Consider the following 20,960-nt stretch of genomic DNA (forward strand, 5'->3'; position numbering starts at 1 on the left):
CTTCCCTTCCTCTCTAAAGATAAATAAATAAAATCTTTAAAAAAAGAAGTATTGCTCATTTGGTTTGGTTTTGTTTTAAAGTACAAACTCATCAAAACAAAACCTTCCAAAATTTCAAGTTGTACATCTGTGTGCAAAAACCAAACAAACAAAAACCCCAAAACATCTTTTGCTTATTCTATTAGAAAGAACTAACTTCAGAGTAATGTCTATGAGGTTTCAGAATTATTTATAATTTGAGAGTGGAGCAAGTTAGAAGGCTACATAACTAATAAATTTCCAATTCAATTTTTCACTGAGATGATTTGAAATAACAATGTGTTTCCTAGGCAACCATACGGACTAGATGCAAAATGGTGACAACCAAGTCAAAATTGGCTATGGTGAGAATCCCACGAGAAGGACAGAGAGAATAATAGAATTGAATGTGAGAGAACAAAATATCTATGTAATACTGTTACTAATTCAGAAAGTGTGGCCATATTTTCTATTCCAAAGATCAGGGAAAATTAAATAATTTTTCCAAATTCATATAATAAGGCACCAAAGCTGTGTCTAGTTTTCTGAGATTTCCTGTTCAGGGAAGAGTAAGCAGACTATTCATTCCTCTACTCTGCCTATGAGGCCATCTAAAATCTGAGAAGGTCTTATGACAAATTGATTAGGAAAATTAGGTAGCTATGTTGCTCTTGCTTTACATGTGACCATGCATTTATTCCTTGGTTCATTCATATATAATAGTTACAACTTGGAAAAAAATGTCTTTGCCCTTACAGAGTTTCTGTTCTTATAGGAGAAACAAAGAGACAAAATTATTTCAAATCAGAGCCAAGGCCACAAAATGATGAAAATCAGGAATTTTTGAAGAGATCTGACAGTAGAAAGAATGCCTTCTTTTGCAGTGAAGTGTGCAGTAAAGATTAGCAGAGCAAGTACAGATTTTTGAAAATGTTTTATAAAAATACATGGCTCCCAGAAAAGTATCTCTATGAATCAGCATTTTTCCAAAGAGTGGTAATTATGCATATTTTAATGGTCTGTTAAAGTCATAAATGCATGCTTTTTATTACTTTAATTACAGAGTAAATTTTCTCATGTTATAAAACCCTGAACTGCTGTTGGGAAGAAATCCTTATTGTTGTGTGATAGTCTTCAGACAATACATAAAATGACTATTAATGAGTTCTGTGCAAAATGTACCGTCTGACTACTTGCTTGCTTGAGGCAACTTGACATAGAAATGAAATTATTAACTGAAGTAGGTTTTAATCCTTGGCCCTACTAGATAAATGTGAAATAACTGTTCTGGACTTCATTTGTGAAACAAGAAGATTACTTAAGAGGGAATGCTCAATACTCAATCTTGTATTAGAAAATGGTTAAATGAGAAGAAAAGATACAGTGATTCCTTCCAGTCTCTGGTCAGGGTGGGAATACAAAGATGTGCCGAGGTGTGATATAAGAAGAGTACTGTGTTGGTAATTCCAGTTAGAAGAGAAAAATGATAAAGCACTCTGACTTGCTGGTAAGGCTGTGTGTAGAGAGTGGTCTCATTTCAGAAGGGCATGAGGTTTTTCTAAGTAGAGAACCTTTAATATGCCTTCCATTGCTACATATAAAAAAATTTTATTGCATTCTTCATACAGTTTTTACTCAAATATCTTCTTTGACTTTGGGATAAGAACATTAGCCAATAACTATCTCTTAAACTGATTCTCATGTCCTACTTCATTTTGGATATTATAAAGATATAATTCATAATCTACCTGAATGTTATGTCATACAACTGAAAACTTACAGATAATACTTGTCTACTCATTAAAAATATATATGTAGGATGGTGGTTTTACAGAATGTCCTCTTTTATGCCTTATTTAGTGTAAATGAAGAACAAATGCAAAGACATGGTTGGTTTGCTCAGATGAACTGAAGTCTGTGCTGTAAAGATGGTAGTACATGTGGGGACTGGTCAGCCTGTGGTCTCATGTAGGTCATGGTTGTAGACTGGCCTACTGTCATATTCACTACTTCCATTGTTCCTTCTTTTACTCATCTTATTTTTTAAAAGATTTTATTTAGTTAGTTTTAGACAGAGGGGAAGGGAGGGAGAAAGAGACGGAAAGAAGCATCAATGTGTGGCTGCCTCTAGCACCCCCCCTGCTGGGGACCTGGCCCTCAACCCAGGCATGTGCCCTGACTGGGAATCAAACCAGCAACCCTTTGGTTTTATGTCTTGTGCTCAGTGCACTGAGCCACATCAGCCAGGGCTCATCTTATTTTTTAATACACCTTTATGAGATTTCTTTTCTCTTTATTTTCCTTGATATCCAAAGAAACATCTTGCTCCTAACAATTTGTTTCTCACCAGTTTTTGTTACTTAGTTAAAACCTACTTCTACCTATTGCATGTAGAATTTGGTAGCTTTATATTTTAGAATCTGTTCTTTTGAATTCACCATATTTATGATATATTTAAAACAAATCAAGGAATTAATTAAGAAGTGTATTTAATAAAACATGGCATATACATTTTATGAAATTTTATTTGTAAAATATACAAGGTATTATACATCAGATATCAATTTTCTCTTCACTTTTAATTGTGCACACAGCTGGAGTTGGTTATGCACATACCAGAATGTCCAGGTCTGAAGTGTATGCTGGTTTGACTATGAAGTGTATTATATTTATTATTTAATTTTCCAGTTAAGTCCTGGATATGCTATTTGATATTTTTATGAAATCTCAAATTAAAGAAGATTATTAAATGGCTAGCTTTATCAGAAAGAGCCAAGTATTAAAAAGGATTAAAGCAAGACTAATTAATCACTTATTTTTTATAATACATGTCATAATAAACAGTTCTAGTTTAATGATATTGGCCCATGACCTGCAATTCATGTCATTGTCTACCCAACTCTTGGACAAATGTTAGGTCCAGGAACATTGTGTTCCACAACACCATTTCACATCCTACATTTTAGTAAAAACAAAGGAAGCCCATGCAGCTCCAGGAAGGAGGTGAGGCCATTGCAGCCACGACCTCCGCAACATCACAAATTCATTCAGCACACAGCACTCCAATGTGTGGGCCGCCCAGAAAACAGACAGACTCAAATAAATACCGTTGTCGCTCAGCAAAGCAACACTCTTTCTATCCTTGAGGGTAGCCGTAGTTTTTTATATACATGATGTCCCATTTACAAGAACATATTCAAAGATGATTTAATGTGATAAATTTTCCGGTTAGGGTTTTTCAGAAATAGAAACAGAGTTTTGACAGGATTGTTTTTCTTTAAAACCCTGAACAGACTTCAAATTTACTTAAGCAAAACAAACAGTTCTACTTTTCAGTGTAACAGAAAAATGTAGGAAGACTATTTTAGTAATCCTCAAGTAACTTTTATCCTTTCAAAATATAAATGCAGGCACTAACTACAGTGTGGGAAATGACTGTGGAAGCTAGTGGGGGTGGGTGGAGATGAGCAAAGGAGGGCCAAGGGGGGAAATGTGGGACAACTGTAATAGATAAACAATAAAAATAATTAAAAATGAATATATATAAATGTATTTTAAAATAAAAACCGTAATTGTCTCAATTCACAATGAAGTGTCCATCACACACTTGTTTTGTCCTCAATTGCATTTAAGTGCATCATATAACAATAATAACAATTATGCTAAATGCAGGTAAGTGCTTTCCCAAGGCACTTTTTTGTGGTATATCATACGTTTCCAATATTTTGCTTCCTATTAGAGCTGCAGAGTCACAACCACACTAGCATTCAGTAACCGCAGGCCACCTCTTAAGGAACTTGGGAACTCTCAATTAGTTTTACCTCTGAAAAGCCAGAAATTGCCTCTTCTCTTTTCTTAGTAGCAAATTTTATTTTCCAGTGTATAGACTGTGTAGGAGCTATTTTTCAGTCTGTTTCAGATGTGATGAATACCCACCATTTTCACACATGATTTTGAGCCACAGTCACAGAGTTAACTGATTAGCAACCTACCAGAGTAAGGATGTGCTCAGGCAGAGAAAGCAGCAGTATCCAGATGAGAAATGTTTCCAGGCTGCACTGGCTGCTCCGCTGATTGAGTTTAGACTGGGAAAATATGCTTTATTGAATTGTGACTTTGGAAATCAGTGAAATCTGCCTGTCACTTGTGGTTCCATTAGATCCCATATGGATTCCCTCCCAGCCCCTCCTCATTCTTCATTACATTTGTGAAAACAGTTACCCAGAACTCGTTAATTTCAGTGATAAGACTAGTCAAAGATCAGAGTATCTCCTGGGTGAGCTGAGACATGTACTTATATCTAGTAAATCTCAGTCTGTCGTATCTTCTGACACTGGAATCTACATGTTTTTTGTATTTCTCTTAGTTCTTATCTTAAGACATCTTCAGGTCATGACCAGAGAGATCATGGCTTATTTGCAAACACATAAAAATAAAGAAAATAAAACCTTTAGAATTAGATAATAACAGAAAACTATTCCCCAGAACAATAGATATGGGAGGAGACACGTAAACAATACAAGCAATCGCAACTACACAGGGAAAGTATTTAATATTTGTGGCTTGTATATGCACATACATTTACAGATATTTAAGTTAGTATAGAAATAATAAGTGACTCTAACTAACTGTAAAGGATATAATAAATTTATCTTTCACTGATTTTTAATATTTGGCAAACATATCTCGAGCGAGAATTAAAGAAATAATCAGCCAGAGATGGTTTAGTCACATAGTCTAGATTCAAGGCACTAATGCAGAGAAAAAAACTGAAAAAAATTAAATTCAGACTGTATATATAGAAAGGGGAAGTAGCTCCTCTTACATAAAAATGATGGTTTGAGTGTGAAGATCCAAGAAACTTCTCTATCTCGCCACCTGCACCAATCTTCCTCGGGTTTCTCTCTCTCCTTCTCTCACCACAACTTCAGACTTACTGTTTCTAGAGTTTTTTCCTGAGAAATGGTATAAACTTAAATAAATCAAATGCCCACCATGCACTAAATGGACTCTTGTCACCTATCACATTCTCAATTCCAATGTGCAAGCTATCACTCCTAACAAGCAATATGAGTATCACCACAGTAAACACTTTACAAACATTATCTAGTGGAATTTTCACACATATATTTTAAGATAAATAGCATCTCCATTTTGCATTTTTAAAAAAGATTGATTATAGATTAGGTGTATTTCCCAAAGTCACCCAACTAAAACCATGTGTCACAAAATCCGCTGATCATTCTGCAATTGGCATATTGATTCTACAAAGAATTAGTATTTTTAAAGTCAAATGCTTTTCACTTTATTTTGTCTCCACTTTAGTTTTCAAAAGCAAAGAATTAACCGGAATATTTAACAAGATAGAAGAGGACATCTACCCCCAAATATTGCCAATGTGAGGTTGTTAGTAGCTACATTATCATGGTTTGACAGAAATCAGTGTTATAAAATCGAGGCAAATGTGAGGCTGACTATTGTGAGAATCACATCCATGACCAGTTATGGAGACAACCTCTTTCACAAGAGTGGATTGAGAAGTATATTCCATTCGGTTTTAGTCAAAGGAAAAAGCTCTCAGTTAAATCAAAGTCTCTTCTAATCCTATAATTACACCAATAAGATAAACTTATCCAATAAATCTTTTATTATGTTGTGTATGTCATAAGTAACTTGACAAAGTTGATACCTGGATTGATACCAGTCATAATTGGTACCTGGAAAATCTTCACGGATTGGAAATTTAGGCCTATTAAATGAAGAAATTCCCATTAATTACATAGTCTCTATCTGAACTTCATCACCATTTTATTTCCTATATATTAATTCATGTGACTACAAACATACACAGTTATTGACCAGTGTCCTTTGCAATATTTGTATGCCTTTTCTCTATTAACTGGTTGTTTTTTTTAATGCTTAGTGTCTTAGTTTGTTAGGGAAACAATAACAAAACACCACAAACTGGGCAGCTTAAGCAACACAGATTTATTTTCTCACAGTTCTGAAGACTAGAAGTCCAACATCAAGGTGTCAGCAGGCTTGGTGTCTTTTGCTGGTCTCTCAACAGTGGCTTATACGTAGCTATCTTGTCCCTGTGTCTTCAGGTAGCCTTCCATTATATCTATTTGTGTCCTAATCTCTCTCTTCTTATTAAGACACTGCTCATATTTCACTAGGCCCTGCCCATATGACCTCATTTTTACTTTATCTCTATCAAGACCCTATCTCCAAACAAAGCCACACCCTGAGGTACCAGGGAATAGGACTTCAATATAGGACTTTAGAAGGGAAATAATTCAACCGATAACACCTAGCATATTTATTTATTTTCTTACTGCTGCTAAATCATGTTTTACACCAAATTTCAAATGGAGTGAGGATAACAAAGCTGTTTGCATCCCTTTCCTCTGGGTACTGGCAGGACACATCTCGTTTCTGCCAAGGCTCTGAGTGAAACTAGAGCCTTGTGGTGGAATCTGCTCCATCTTCCTTGAGTTTCTAGAGTCTAAGTATCGGCTGTGTTCTCATCCATAAACACGTATTTTACAAATTTTAATGCAGTTGATTATAGAGAAGAGGTGAAGTTTCTTAGAGTTCGGGGAATAAAGTTTTATTAACAATATTACTTAAACAATTCCTTGTAATTTTAAGCATTAAGATAAAAGTCATTACATATGATGGTTTACATTACTGGGGCTGTTTTGAAATACAGGTGCTAAAACGGGACCTCTAAATAAGTTTGTGAAGTGGAAAATATGCATTTACTAATGTCTAAGTTGTGAAAAAGACAACCCTGACTGTTGAATGGGTAATTATGTTCTCCAACTGCCTCAAGGACAGGCAGGCACCAATTTTCATGTGCAATCATCTATCCAAATGCACAACACTCAGTCGTGTGTAAGCATGTCATGGGGGCAATTTCTGTTCTCTCTCTCTCTCTCTCTCTCTGCCTCTCTCCTCTCCTCCCTCTCTCTGTCTCTCTTTTTCTCCCCCTCTTTTTTATCTTGCAATGTGACTCTTTGTCTAGTCCATAGGAAATGGTATGCATACTTTCTGTCAGTCTTCTGTATAACCAGAGGGAAAAGTAGTATCAGCAAAGTTAAGTCTGCAAAAGAACAATGGAACTTCAAGTAATAATAGAAATTCCACCTAAGAAAAAATTGCTAATGCATCCTATGTGAGCATTCTTGACTCACTAGGGGAACTTTGGTTTCAGTCAACGGATGTGAATATTTTTTATTGTTGTCCAGCTACAGTTGTCTGCATTTTCAGGCCACCACACTCCCCTGTCCCACTCATCCCTGCCTCCCACCCTCAAACCTGCGCCTTCTGGCTTTGTCCATGTGAATTTGAAGTATCCCTTTCTGGGGGTGAGGGGCAATTCAGTGGAGATTATCTGGACAGCACCAAACTGAATTACCAGCATGTACATGTGGACCACTGCAGTCAGTAACAGGTTGTTTCTTTAATGTGACTCTGTACAGTAGCAGCATCTCCAGCAAGGAGGATGGAGTTAAAGAAACTGAAGTGACTTTTCAGCTTTGTCCTATATATATGTGTGTCTTCATGCAAATTTTCACATTGAAAATGTTTTTTCCATAAATGACTTATCTAGTTACAATTAAATATGAATAAGTAAAACAATTTTACTATCTATATACAGCATTGCTATAGGAATTAGAGGCTATGTTACTATGCAAAGCAGAGTACATGGTACTTAGGAGACGGTTGTTAAAATTACCATTTGTTGCTATTTCCAATCTTACATAGTAATTCTTTTATCATGGTTAAAGTTCAATCAAAAAGTGATAGCTTATTATTTTAAAAGGTTTGTTCTCTCTTCTATATAAACAAGGCAAATGGAATGTTTGAGTTTATTTCTCTGTTCTTACAAAATAACATTAAAATGATAGTGAGAGCAGGATAAACCCACAAGAAAAAGGTTACCACTTTATATTTTACCATCATTTTCGTGAACTATTAGGAGGAAGTGGTGATCAGTGCCGGGGTCTGATCTCTAATGTTTAAAATTAGAAATGCAGAAGGATTTAAGTCCACTTCAAGGAACATCAAATTTCAACAACAGTATATTTTAAATGTAGAAAAATAAAAAATAAAAGTAAGAATACATACGACAGTCTTCTAAACACTGCCTTTGTGACTGTAAATTTAGGAATAACTTTTCCAAGGGCTAATGTATAAAAAGGGAAGGTTGATCATTCAGGAAATGTACAAGGTCCCACAAAAGAAAGACCAAGCAATTGTCAAAGAGTAATTCAACTATCATGGAGAATAACTCTGTAGTACAATTCTATGGAAACTTCTGGAGCAGCTATTGAGTAACATAAATAATACTGAAAAGTGTTCTTAAATAAATGTATTAATTAATTTTGTAGAAAGAAATCTTAATAGAGAACTTGTGGTATCTTAGAGTTTAACGGAGTTCTGCAGATAGCAGTATGATTTGTTTTTTTGGTGCCAAACTGGCTTTAAATGTTACAAACTGTGTCTTCTGAGCAGTTTCCCAAGGTTTTAGCTATTTCAATTCATAGATAAATGCTCATACATTTTCCCAGAAGCATAAAACCACGTCAGGTACTTGACCTATAGGAGCTTTTACCTTCAGTACGACATTCCTGGAGCTAACCAACTTCCCGCAAACGCTCAGGACCCCACTGCTGTGTCTGGATCACCAGATCAGAGCCATCTTCTCACAGTGAGGGACCCTTGGTGACATTATTGTCAACAGACCTCTGTTAGAACTATCTTGATCAGCCTGAGGAGTTTTAATTATATTTAACCACCAACGACAAGATCAGAGCTTTAAACATTTCCCCCTTGAAGATTTTTACCATACCTAAACATCCATCTTCTTCCTAATGACCAGAACTATATGACTAGGAAGCATTCTTTGTCAAGAAATATTAAATGGGAATAATTTCCAGGATGACTAGACTATCTTGCAGCAGTGAATCTTGGTTTTGGCTTAGGGACTTGTTCTCTTTTCCCTTAAATGAGCTTCTATGGTTTTAACCTCCAGTGGGGAAGAGACTTTTCGGACTTACAAGTGAGACATTCTACTTCTACAAACACACCACAGGGACTTCAGCAGGTAAATAACATTTAAGCAGTAGTGAGCCTTCTCCTTCCAGAAATATATGACTACATAATTACATTATATCTAGGTTCGTCTTATGTTTCCAGTCAAGTTTTGTAATACTTCATATGGAAGAACTTCAGACTACTTTTTCTAGTTTATTTTTATGTAGTTTTGTTTCTGTGGTAATTATTCATATCACTTTTTGTTAATTTCATCTGTTACCTTATAAAATACTATTCTCTTTTTTGTAATGAGATAGTTTGCGTCTTTTACCACTACTGAATTTTCTCCCATGTTTTAAAAATTTTAGTTATTTCTCTTGAACATTCAGAGTATACCATCATATAATCATATGCATAAATTTCTAGGTATCCACTTATTGATTAAGAAGCTGTCTTTCAGCAAAAGCTTTTATATTACCATAAATAAATAAATAACCAAACAATCACTTCACTGAAAAGTGGGTCATACAAAGTTGGAAAGGCCAATGGATAACTGATAAGGATTTTAAAAACATTCCCATCCACTTCTTTGAATTAGATCTTAGATGTCATGATGACTTTGATCCTTACCTCTCATGCCTCTATATCTAAGAATTGTTGACATAACATCCTACTTGAAGTTAGTCCTTTAAATACAAAGAGAAACTGGCATTTCTAATATGTTGTTGAGTTATCCCATCTAAAGTGTAATAATGATATTTATCTTCCATTTCAGCTGCCTCTAATCTTTGTGACATTTGTAAACACATCATGTGATATGAGTTGTAAAGGTACTGAAACTATCAGACAAAACCACTTTGATTTTCCTTTTATATACTGATGAATTACACGATTATTTTTTTTGAATCTCTTAATGCAATATACATTAAATAGTTGAAAAAGTACCACATACAAAATGCCAACCTTAAACCTATTTCTTTTCTAAAATGATTTCTGTTTGTAAGTTATGCTTCTGTCTATTAAAATTCATACTATGACTGCAATTTTTCCCTTTTAGTTTTCTCACTTACCTTATCTTAATTTTTATTATAGCACATGGGAAAAAATTATGGGCATTTGCAGTCAGTGTATCATGCCTACTCTAACTTTAAAACTCTCTCATTACTATACTTAATTTGAATTTCTTTTGTGTCGTCCCCAAACTGTCTGTCAGTAAATAGCAGTTTGGTGGGCCTACGCGACTCATAAGACCAGAAATTATGTGAAAGAAAAGTGATTTATTGAACACTGTAGTTAGTTTTAAAAGGTTTTAAAAAGAAAACATGAAGGTTTTAATNCCAACCTTAAACCTATTTCTTTTCTAAAATGATTTCTGTTTGTAAGTTATGCTTCTGTCTATTAAAATTCATATTATGACTGCAATTTTTCCCTTTTAGTTTTCTCACTTACCTTATCTTAATTTTTATTATAGCACATGGGAAAAAAAAATGGGCATTTGCAGTCAGTGTATCATGCCTACTCTAACTTTAGAACTCTCTCATTACTATACTTAATTTGAATTTCTTTTGTGTCGTCCCAAAACTGTCTGTCAGTAAATAGCAGTTTGGTGGGCCTACGCGACTCATAAGACCAGAAATTATGTGAAAGAAAAGTGATTTATTGAACACTGTAGTTAGTTTTAAAAGGTTTTAAAAAGAAAACATGAAGGTTTTAATGCTAATAGTAGATATTCATTAAACATAATTACTAGAACAGTTTCAGTAATTTAAAAACTTTTTGTGAGCTTAGTTTGAAAGTCAGGAAAAGGTATATACAAATTGTTCTACTCATTTTTTTCCTTCATGAATAAGAAATTGCTATAATGACATTTATTATTTTATTAACTCCTTAAACAAAAATGTGGAAGAGATATTTGAGAAGTTCTTTTTGTCTAATTATTTAATACTTAATGTTTAGCTGCTTTCATGTGCTCACTCTAGACTAGATAAATAATTATACATATAAGATATATGTCTCTAAATCCCAATTTAAATTTTTGTCTGCCTAGAATCTGTTAAAAATAGGAAAATGCTCTTTTGGCACATTCCTAGTTATCAGATATAAAGAATTTACTGATATAAGAAATAATTCAAGATACTCTAATTCACACAAGTTTCCCTGCTCAGACATAAGACTGCCAAAATTTTCACCATCAAATATTATTTGCATGACTTCAGAATTCCTCGAAAACCGGGCCCATTGATCGGCAACCTGCCCAAATCACTCTGCGAGCACCCACCAGACCCTTGGTAAGTAGCTGTCCTTGTAAGCAGTGAGCTTAGTGAGGAGCTGGGCCTGGTGGGTGGGACAGACATTGGGTTCTGTTTCAAAAACCCTGAGTTCTGGGGTCACCTCTGTCACTAGCTGTAAATTTTAAGTCAAAGTGTAACCGATATCTTTCTCCTTTTTAACATGTAAACTGAGAATAAATGTTATCAAAAAATCAAAATGCTTTGTAAACTGTAATGTACTACATAAATGCAAGGTGTTACAAGTAATCACAATGCAAACTGTTTTAACCTAGGCCAGTGACTGTGAACTGGGGTGAGAATTCAGAGCCAATTAACAGCTTGCTCTGTCTATACCATCTAGGATCTCACATAATTTTTAAATGGCTATTTTGCCTCTCGACCAGTAACTACACATTATATTTTAATTATCATTGAGTTGATTAAATTCCCTTTTGTCATTTTGTAACCAGTTCATTGAGGAGGGAACCTTCCTACTTCTCATTATTACTAACTAAATCATCATTATGATTTTAAATAATTATTTATACATGTTTGGTATTTTGTGAATGATAGAACTGGTTTGTAGTACTGTAGTTGTCTTTTTCTTTTCACATTTTTGTGAAATCTACTTTGAAGACTCTAGGGACCTTTTAGTCAGTTTGTCATTATAGAGATGACAGTTTCACACTGAAGGCCATACTGTTACCCTGGCCTTTGGCCTAACGATGTCAGTGGTATACAGCTGTGATGCTCTCAGTGACAGTCACAGCCAGCAAGAAAAATGAAAGAGGTTAACAGCATCCTCTGCTGCAGAAAAAAAAGCAAAATCATAAGAAAAATATAAATATCATCTATGACTGGTACACTAAATGATCATTTTTTTCTATTATTAATATTTTATCCCTATAACATCTGATAATGGCATGATTTTAATCAACTTAAATTGTCAAATGTATTAATTAAATTAATAGCCAGATAAAGAAATCTTTATCACTAAGAACAAAAATAACAGTGGCAAAATAGGAAGTTGTTTAAATCTATAAAAAAGTCATAAACTTGATTAAATTATATTGTCTTTAACATAATTTAGTACAAATACTTTGTTTTTCCTAATGAAATTGTATACTTGAAACCTTTATTGATTTATTATGGCACATCACCCCTATACATTCAATACACAATAAATAAACACACTCTTCTACATGTTTCTTTGGTTCTTGTTCTGGAATTCAAAAACCAAAAACTGAGGTAAAATAGCTATTCCCCAAAATACATTGTCTTTCAGATAAAAAAAAAACTCCTTGCGACTCTTACGAATAAGTGTCATCATCAGTGAATTGAAGTCAGAATTTTCCGAGGTCAACCCCTACAATTCGTCCACCGTTGAGGAAAGGAGGCAGTTCCCTTCTACCCCACACTGGGCCTCTTAGGCTAATCCCATCTGATCAGCCACAGGGCCCCCTAATGAGGGTGGCACCAATCCTCTTAGAAACCCAGGCATTGTGGTCTCATGGAGGTCTTCCAGTCCCTTGTGTGCTTATTTCCTCTTTTGGGAAATAGAAACAAGCGTTTCTATTTCTCAAGTGTGTGTTGAAACTGTTCACTTACCTGCCCCTTGCACATAGAAGTCTGTGTTATAGTGGCACACTGTCCAGTGTTTGGCCATGTGCTTATCAACAAAGTAGGACCCATCCTTGGTCCAGTATAGACACTGCCCTGAATCCACCACTCCACATCGTCCTTTTGGTGGACTTCATTATCTCATTTTTTGGCCGTATTTTGTGTTAGTGCAAATACTTTGAAAAAATAAATTATTTTTAGAAATGCACTCAAAATTAATTTAAAATAGGTGCAATGATTTCTGTTTCTGATTCTGTATCTTGGAAGTTGTAAGTAAAAACTGAACAGACTGAAAATCAACTCTACTTGTAGCCATAAGAGCAGAAGATACAGGTCAAACCACTGGTCCCAGGATTGGCATGAAAGACAAGAAATATAAGGAGTTATGGTTGACCAGTGTGGAGACCTCTGAGCTGGAAGCCCTGTGGGCCAATGTAGGGATAGGAAAATCTAAACTATAATTGAGAAGTTGCTGGAGTCTCAATGCTGACACTTTGAGTGCCAAGAACTCCAGGGGGACAGAGTCATGGGCAGATGAGAAACAATATTGTGAGATTAACCTCCAGGATCTTGACCAGATTTCACAATAAACATAGTCCTTCCTACTCCCTGTAGGGGGGGCGGGGGGAGGGAAAAGGAACCATTTTAAAATACCCCAAAGCACTCTGTTCTTAATCAACCTGACAATAACAAAAATCACTAACATTTATTGTTGTTTAGTACATGCCAGGCACTGGGAAGTGCTTTTCATTTATCACCTGCTTTAGAGATGTGGAAATTGAATCTTCAAAAACATTAGAACAGAAATTAGTGAAATTGAAAACAGGAAATTAATACAAAAATTAAATATATCAAAAGTTGATTCTTTGAGAAGATTAATAAAATTGATATGCCTCAAACGAGGCTAATAAGAAGAGAGGACACAGATTACTAATATCAGAAATGAAAGAAAGAACATCACCATAGGTCAATAAAAATGAAAGTATAGCAAAGGACTACTGTGACAAGTTCTATGCCCACAAATTTGAGAACCTAGATGAAATGGACTAATTTCTTGAAAGACACATCTGCCAAAATTCACATGAGAAGGAATAGTCTGAATAGGCCTATATCAATGAAAGAAACTGAATTAATCATTAATAGCCTTCCAAAACAGAAAGTATTGGGCAAGATGGGTTCACTGGTGAACCCTGCCAAACATTTAAGAAAGAAATTAAACTAATTCTCTACAAACTCCTTCAGAGGGTGGAAGCAGAATGAATATTTCCTAACGGATTCTTTGAGGCCACCATACACCTAAAACAAGGCCGGACAACAATATAACAAGAAAACTATAGACAAATATCTCATGAATGGTGATACAAAAATCCTCAACAAAATATTGACAAATTAAACCCACAACAAGATAAAAATAATTACATACCACAACTAAGAGAGATTTATACTGAGTATGTACAGTTGGTTTAACATTTGAAAAGAAATTAATGTAGTCCATGACATTAACATTGTGAAAAAGAAAAAAATTTTATAATCATATCAATAGATACCAAAAAGGTATTTTAACACTCATTTATAATAAAAACTCAAGAAACTAGAAATAGAGGGATACTTCTCCAACTTGATAAAGACTATCTACAAAAAACTGTCTGTCAGTAAATAACAGTTTGGTGTGCCTACGTGGCTCATAAGACCAGAAATTATGTGAAAGAAAAGTGATTTATTGAACACTGTAGTTAGTTTTAAAAGGTTTTAAAAAGAAAACGTGAAGATTTTTAATGCTCATAGTAGGTATTCATTAAACATAATTACTAGAACAGTTTCCGTAATTTAAAAACTTTTTGTGAGCTTACTTTGAAAGTTAAGAGTGAGAAACTGAACTTTCATAGTTAAGAGTGAGAAACATCATAGTTGAGAGTAAGAAACTGAACTTTCCCTCTAAGATGAGGTACAAGTCCCCTCTCACCAAATGCTTTTAACATCAAATGCAAGTCTTTGCTAATGAAGCAAGGTTAGAAAAAAGAAGCATACGGATTGGAAAGGAATGCATAAAACTGTTTATGTTGACGGATGACATTATCTGCTGTATAGAAAATCTGGAGCTTCCAGTCAAGATGTGGGTGGAGGTAAATGCAGTACTTGCATCCTCCCACAGCCAGATCAAAATTACAACGACACCACAGAAAAACTGTCATCCAGAATGCCTGAAATCTAGCTGAACAGAAGTCTTACAACCAAGGACATAAAGAAAAAGCAACCTCAAAGCTGGTGGGAGGGGCAAAGACTTGGAACACGCTGGCCTCAGACTCACATATGGCAGATAAAAATCAGAAGAGATGTCCTGGTTGCAGACTTCAAACCTGATCAGCAAGGGGACCCAGCCCCACACCAGGCACTTCAGCTCAGAGATCCAATGTCAGGAAGAAAAGTCCTTCTAACTCCCGGCTATAAAAACAAGCTGGGATTGGGGCTGACTCAGATGGAGCCCAGGCATTCTTCTTAAAGGGCCCACATAAGCACTCATTCGGACTTGCTCCCTCTGAGTTCCAGCACTGGGACAGCAGCTTGAAAGGAACAAGGGACACGTGGAGAGGAACTGAATTGTCTAGCATTGCAACAAAATCTGGAGGGGAAGCTTTCTCCCAGACAGAAGTGCAAGGAGAGGCCATTATTTCTTTTCTAAGTGCCACCCCCACCACAGAGCTGGCAGGTGGACACTATATCTAAGTCTCCATCAACCTGGCTATCACTGTTCATCCTGCCCTAGCGATTCCATGAGTCCCTGTCCCACACCACTTTCAGGCTCACTCAAGCCATTTCTAGTGGCTTTCCTACACAAATGTTGTCTCCTGGCCCACACGTCAGACTTCCTAAAATCTCTCAAATAAGTAGCATCTGGCCTCATCATGCCCATACCTCTTGCTGAGTGGCCTCAGGCCTGTCACTAGTGGCAGCCAGCCTCAGTTCATAGCTTGGCCCCTCCTGGACACTTTGAAACCCAGCACTATTAGAAGCCATCTACGGGGCAATTTGTAGCTCATGTTGGGTGGTAACAGGCAGAACACAGGTGGCAACTGACATTGGTCTGCACCTCCTGGGAGGACCTCAAGCCAGTACAACTAATGGACTGCTTCAGGCCATGGCTAAGCACCATTCAACCACCTCCACAAGAGACACACTCAAGGGGCAGACTCAGAGAGAGCCGGAGCCTCCCAGTGTAAGTCCTGCTCCATGGGGCTGGCCCCTGCACACACGGCTGACCCTCCATGGAGGTTGCAGCTTATCACTGCAGCCTATCATCCTGGGGTAAATCCACCCCATTAGCATGACAGCAGCAACTAAGGCTCAACTATAATAGGAGGGCGTACACAGCCCACACTGAGGGGAACATAGTGCATCTAGAGTGCTTACCTTGGGTGAACAGGGAGGCTGTGCCAATGGCCCCTGTAGGACACCTACTATATTAGGCCTTACTACCAAGCCCAGGAGATGTAGCATCTCTACCTAATATATAGAAACAAACATAGGGAGACTTCCAAAATAAGGAGGCAAAGAAACATATACCAAATAAAAGAACAGAACAAACTCCAGAAAAAGAACTTAACAAAATGGAGACAAGCAATCTACTAGATGCAAAGTTCAAAACAGTGGCTATAAGGATGCACAGTGAACTTAGAACCTCAAAAGTATAAGGAAGGACATGGACCCATGGACAAAAAGTCGGAAATGAGGATACACTAACTGAAGTGAAAAATAATTTACAAGGAATCAAAAGTAGACTAGATGAAGCTGAAAATCAAATCAGTGATTTGGAATATAAGGATGCAAAAAACACCCAATCAGAATAGCAAAAAGAAAAAAAATATCCTTCTTTTTTCTTTTTGCTATTTTGATTAAAAGAATTTAAAAAAATGAAGATAATGTAAGGAACCTCTGAGACAACTTCAAGTGTACCAACATTTGTATCATCAGGGACCAGAGGGAGAAGGGAGAGAACAAGAAATTGAAAAACATAATTGAAAATATAGTAATGAAAAACTTCTCTAAATTGGTAAAAAAATAGACATGCAAGTCCTGGAATCACAAATGGTCCTAAACACTATAAACCTAGAGAGGCCCACATCAAAACACATCATATTTAAAACATTATGCTAAGTGAAATAAGCCAACCAAAGAAAGACAAATATTGTAAGATTTCACTCATACGTGGAATCTAATGAATTGAACTAACAAGCAAAATAGAACCAGACTCATAGATGAATATAATGACAGCTATGGGAGGGGCATTTAAGGGGTGGAAGGATCAAGCAAAAAGGAAAAAGAAGTCAACATAGACAACTGTATGGTGATTGTGGGAGGCTGTATAAGGTGGATAAATGGTCATGGAAAAAATACAATTAAAAAAATGAAAAAGGTAAAATACAAAGAATCTTAAATATGAGAAAAATGCAGTTACTTACCTACAACAGAACTCCCTTAATTGTGTCAGCAGACTTCTCAACAGAAACTTTGCAGGCTAGAAGAGATTGGCAAGAAATAGTCAAAGTGATGAAAAGCAAGTAATTACAACCAAGATTACTCTAACCAACAAAGGTATCATTTAGAATTGAAGGATAGATAAAGAGTTTTTCAGAGAAGAGAAAGTTAAATAAGTTCATCACCAGCAAATAAGTATTACATAAAATGTTAAGGAGTCTTCTGGAAACAAGAAGAAAGAAGAGGAGAAGAAAGAAGAAGAAGAAAACATACAAAATATGAAAACTAAAAATGACAATAAATGTACATCTATCAACAATTGAATATAAAAAACAAAATAAATGAACAGAACAGGAACAGACTCACAGACACAGAGAACATTTTACTGGTTGTCATATGGAAGGGGGGTTGAGAAAATGGGTGGAAACAGTGAAGAAATTAAGAAGTACAAATTGGTTGGTACAGAATAGTCATGGGGATATAAAGTGCAGCATAAGGAATATAGTCAATAATATTCTAATAACTGTGTATGGTGTCGGATGGGTATGAGATTTACCAGGATGATCGCTTGGTAAGTTATGTAACATCTAATCACTGGAGTGTACACCTGAAACTAATGCAATTTTGTATGTAAACTGAAAAGGAAATCTAAAAAAGCATTTAAAAAATTAGAAAGTATCTAAAGAAAAACTCCTGGAATTAGTAAGAAATCGTAGTAATGCAGGACACAAGGTTATATTTTAAAAAAATCAATTGATTTCCTATATAGCAACAAAAAACAAGTGAAGTTTGAAATTAACAACACTAATATCATTTACATTATTACCCCCAATTGTTGGGAACTGTCCTGCCTGGTTTCAGAAGCTGTAACCTCCCCCCCGCCCCGCATGACTACTGCTGAGTAAGTGACCTTCAGACCATACGCCACTAAGGAGACAAAGCTTATCTCCGTGGAAGGAGTACCACTTTTGCTCCTTTTATGTCATTTATAACTGGCCCCCAATGCTTGATCCCCCAAGATTCCCCAAGGGGGGAATGACCTAAGATAGACATGATCACAGGGAGGCCCCAGGGAAGGACTTGGGTGGCCATAGCAAAGAGGGGTGATGGACCCTTGCCCCTTGGCTTTGACATAGCCTGAGACCTCAAGTCTCCTAATCTCTTGGCTGCCTTACTTTCCCTTCCTGGCTTAAGCCTGAAACAATGACAGAAGGCAGTGCAGCCCTGTGCTAGAAAGGGCGGGTTCCCCAGGTGTTCAGGCCTAAGTATATAAAGAGAATAAGTAGCATAGATGGTAGGTAGAAAATAGAAGGGGGGAGGGCAAGAATAGTATAGGAAATATAGAATCTAAAGAACTTGTGACGCTAAAGGGGAGAGATGGTGGGGGAGGGGGTGTGCAGAATGGAGGGACACCAAAGGTGGGGAATGGTGGGAGGGGTTTTCAGGGTGGAGGGGAATGAAGGGGGGGAATGGGAGAACTATAATGGCATAATCAATAAAATACATTAAAAAGAAAAAAGTATATAAAATCCTGTGAAACCTGCATTGTTAAGAATGCTCTCAATTAAATGATGAAGGTCCGAGCGGGAAATGAGTTTGTTTCCCAAAGTTTTGTAGCCCTTTAGCTAACAGACCCTGACTCAGAAGAAGCCCTTAGAATTCTTTGTATGTTATCTATTGTTTGATCCTTACTGTCTAACAATGATTAATGAGCTTTTACCTGTATTCCTGTGCAAATTGAACCTCATAAAAGCCCATTGAGGAAAAGGTTCCTGGCCCTTCTCCTTTGAGGACTTGAGGACTTGAGGACTCAGGCAAGGGGCCATCACCCCTGCAGGCAGAGGCCCCCCCATACCCAATGAAGTATTTGAGTATAAATTTAACAAAATATATACAAGCTCTACAAGAGGAAAACTGCATAACCCTTATAAATAAAATTTTAAAAACTGGCCCTGGCTGGTGTAGCTCAGTGGATTGAGCGCGGGCTGTGAACCAAATGGTCGCGGTTCGATTCCCAGTCAGGGCACATGCCTGGGTTGTGGGCCAGGTCCCCAGTGGGGGCACATGTGAGAGGCAACCACACATTGATGCTTCTCTCTCTCTCTCTTTCTCCTTCCCTTCCCCTCTCTCTAAAAATAAAATAAAACAAAATATTAAAAAATAAAAATAAAAAACTGAATAATGGTAATAAATTCTATATTCATGTATAGGAAGAAAGACTCAATATTGTCAAGATTTCTGTTCTTTCCAACTTTATCTATAGATTCTATGCAATCTCAATCAAAATTCCAGCAAGATCATATATGTGTGTGTGTATGTGTGTGTGTGTATACACACACAGATAATTCTTTATATGGAGAAGCAAAAGATTCAGAATAGCCAACACAATTTTGAAGAAGAACAAAACTGCAGACTTACAACAAAGCTACAGTAACCCAGATAGTGTAATATTTGCAAAAGAATAAATCAATGGATCAATGAAACAGAATAGACAGCCCAGAAATAGACCTCCATAAATGTAGTCAAATGATCTTTGAAAAAATGAGCCAAAGCACTACATTGAAGCAAAGATAATCTATTCAACAAATATACTAGAATAATTGGATACCTAAGTGCAAAATAGTGACTCTAGACACAAATCACATATTCTTAAAATTTAACTCAAAATGGATTACAAAGCTAATATAAAATGCAAAATTATAAAATGTTAGAAAATAATATAGGAGAAACTGATGAAGGGCTCATATAAAGTATGCAATGAACCCTTAAAACTCAACAATAATAAAACAAATAACTGATTAAAATGTGACCCAAAGACCTTAACAGACACCTTACCAAAGAAAATATACAGATGAAAAATAAGCGTATGAACAGATGCTCCTCATTATATGTCACAAGGGAAATTCAAATTAAAACAACCAATAGCTAACACTACTCACCTACAAGAACGATGAAAACCTGAAAAACCTGAAACACTGACAGCACCAAATGCTTGCAAGGATGTGGAATAACAGGAACTCTCAAATACTACTGGCGTGAATCCCAAATGGTACAGCTACAGTGGAAGGCAGTTTGCTAGTTTCTTACAAAATTAAGTATAACTCTTACCATATGATCCAGCAATCACATTCTGATATTTACCCAAAGGAACTAAAGACTCCATCTACATAAAAACCTGCACATGGATGTTTACAGCACCTTTATTCATACTTGCCAAACCTTGGAAGCAACCAAGAGGTCCCAAAGTAGGTGAATGGATGAGTAAACTGTAGGTACATTCAGACAACAGAATATCATTCAGCACTAAAGTGAAATGAGCTATCAAGCCATGAAACGACTTCTAGGAATTGAGTTCAGTCTGAGAAGGTCGTTCCCTACATCTTTCCAACTATATGGCATTCTAGAAAAGTCAAAACTACAGGGAGAATAAAAAGGTCAATGGTTGCTAAAGGTAGTGGTGGGGAGAGATGAACCGATGGAACACATTGAATTTTTAGGGCAGTGAAAATACTCAGTATGATACCCTCATAATGG

The sequence above is a fragment of the Sturnira hondurensis genome, unplaced genomic scaffold (genome assembly GCF_014824575.4).
Source record: "Sturnira hondurensis isolate 20B ecotype Veracruz unplaced genomic scaffold, ASM1482457v3 Scaffold0014302, whole genome shotgun sequence".
In the NCBI taxonomy this organism is placed as follows: domain Eukaryota; kingdom Metazoa; phylum Chordata; class Mammalia; order Chiroptera; family Phyllostomidae; genus Sturnira; species Sturnira hondurensis.